The 2,367-nt window shown below is 40.9% G+C and overlaps 1 non-coding gene across 1 annotated transcript; it reads right to left on the bottom strand.

Annotated features, from left to right (window-relative positions):
* Positions 1–749: 749 nt before the first annotated feature.
* LOC141618555 (small nucleolar RNA R71) lies at positions 750–856 on the bottom strand. Its single transcript, XR_012531428.1, has one exon. It is a non-coding gene; the product is annotated as a small nucleolar RNA R71 (small nucleolar RNA).
* Positions 857–2,367: the final 1,511 nt, after the last annotated feature.

A 2,367-nucleotide genomic window follows, 5' to 3' on the forward strand; every position in this document is an offset into this window, starting at 1 on the left:
GTGCTCCTAACGACAAGTAACCGAAAAATATAGTCCGACCAAAAAATGGTGCCGTTGCCGGGGACGGTGTTAACTTGATTTAGATTTTCTTGTATTGTTATTAGTTGTGTCTTTCTTTGCCTTGGGGAAGTAAAACTCCTCAAGGTTTGTTCTAATTGTTTTCGAGTTGTTTGATATTTTGCATGTCTAGAAGGTCACAAGGTGACTTGTTACCCTTTGATCGCGAAATTGAAAGAACTTTGACAACCAATAGGAGACTTCCTAGGAGAACTTTGAGAGGTATTGGTGAGGTTGTAGATATTCAAACAAATACTATTGAGTTCATCAACCCTTTTGCAAGAGAAGGTGAGGAGAACCCAACACAAAATCAACCCACAATGCCTAAGTTTTCATCACATTCCGTACCCACCGAGGAGAACCTACCCAATGGTACTCCCACACCACAACACTTAACCGGAAATTTTATTGCCAAATCCGCATTTATCCAATTAGTCGAAAGAAGCCAATTTGGGGGGATGCCTAGCGAAGACCCTCATTCTCATATGGACGCTTTTTGCGATTATTGTGATACGATTTCTCAAACCGGTGTAACTCAAGACCAAATTCGATGGGTCTTATTTCCTTTTTCTCTAATTGGCACCGCAAAACAATGGTTGAAAGGCCTTGATAAGGCTACTCTCGGAATTGATTCTTGGAAGAAATTGGCTCTAGCTTTCTACAAAAAGTTCTATCCACCGGAAAAGACTAACATGCTAAGAGCTCAAATTACGGGCTTTAACCAAAGGGATGAGGAATCTTTGTATGAAGTTTGGGAGCGATTCAAGGGAATTTGTCGCTCATGTCCTCATCATGGACTTAGCGAGTGGTTCTTGGTACAACAATTTTGGAACGGTCTATATGAAGATTCAAGGAACATTCTCAACATGAGATCAAATGGAATGTTCACCGAAGTTGATGACAATCAAACATGGAACAAAATTGAGGAAATGGCGGTCCATAACTCACAATATAGTAGACCTCGCAAGGCTACTAGAGGAGGAAAGCATGAAGTGGACTCCGTTACTCAATTGGGTGCTCAACTTAGTGCTCACATTGATACCATCAATTTGAAGTTTGAAAAAGCTATGGCTAGACTTGAAGAAGCCTCAAAATCACCAAAGCATCATGTTAATGCCATGACGGCATCTTCATCAATCCCAAGTGGGATATGTGAGAATTGTGGAACTTTGGGACATGACCAAAGTGAATGTAGGGGAACAAATGAACAAGTGAATACTTTCCAAGCATACAAGAGTGGTACCCCTTATTCAAACTATTACAATGAAAACACCAAATTCCATCCAAATCTCTCATACAAAAGCCAAAATGTTCAAAACCCTCAACCAACATACACCCCACCTCCCATGAGAAACCAAAATCAAAGACCCGTTTACAACCAAAATCAAGGTTACCAAAATCAAACTCCATACAATCAATTAAATGACCAAGGTTTTGATGTCCAAAAAGCGGTCCTCCAAATGCAAAAGAATCAACAAGAGTTTTTCACTCAAATGCAAAAGGATAGTCAAGCAAAGGAAATCACCATCAACAACATCCTAGCTCACACCAAAATGTTAGAAACCCAATTGACTCAACTAGCATCTTCAAGCTCACAAAGACAAAAGGGGCAATTACCACCTCAAAGTAATCCCCCAAGACATGAAACGGTTAGTGCCATTCACTTGAGGAGTGGTACAAGGTATGAAGCACCGAAGAAGCAAGTTGAGGATGAAGTTGTGGAAGCTAGTGACAAAGAAGAAATTGTGCAAAACTCCAAGGATGGAGAACCATCAAAAGAAGAAATTTCAAAGAAAAATGAAGGCAAGGTCAAGGAGAAGGAACCCACTGTGATTAGACTTCCATTTCTGAGTCGTCAAGCAAAGCCCAAATTTGATGACCAACTTGGAAAATTTATGGAAATTGTGAAGAATTTGGAAGTCTCGATTCCTTTCACGGAATTAATCAATCACGTGCCGGCCTATGCAAAATACATGAAAGACATCCTCACAAAGAAGAAGTCGATCCGGAAGCTTGAGACTATCGCCTTCACTAAGGTGAGTAGTGCATAACTTCAAGGGAGTTCACCTCCAAAACTCAAAGATCCGGGAAGCTTCTCAATACCGTGTACCATTGGCGACACCACGATCAACAAAGCCTTATGTGATCTAGGGGCTAGTGTGAGTGTTATGCCGTATTCGGTGAGTAAAATATTGGGGATGGGAGAGCTTAAAATCACCAATATCACACTCCAAATGGCCGATAGATCGACGAAGACACCATTAGGGATATGGGAAGATGTTCCCGTAAGAGTTGGGAAATTTTTCATCC

Source organism: Silene latifolia, chromosome 1 (genome assembly GCF_048544455.1).
Source record: "Silene latifolia isolate original U9 population chromosome 1, ASM4854445v1, whole genome shotgun sequence".
In the NCBI taxonomy this organism is placed as follows: Eukaryota; Viridiplantae; Streptophyta; class Magnoliopsida; order Caryophyllales; family Caryophyllaceae; genus Silene; species Silene latifolia.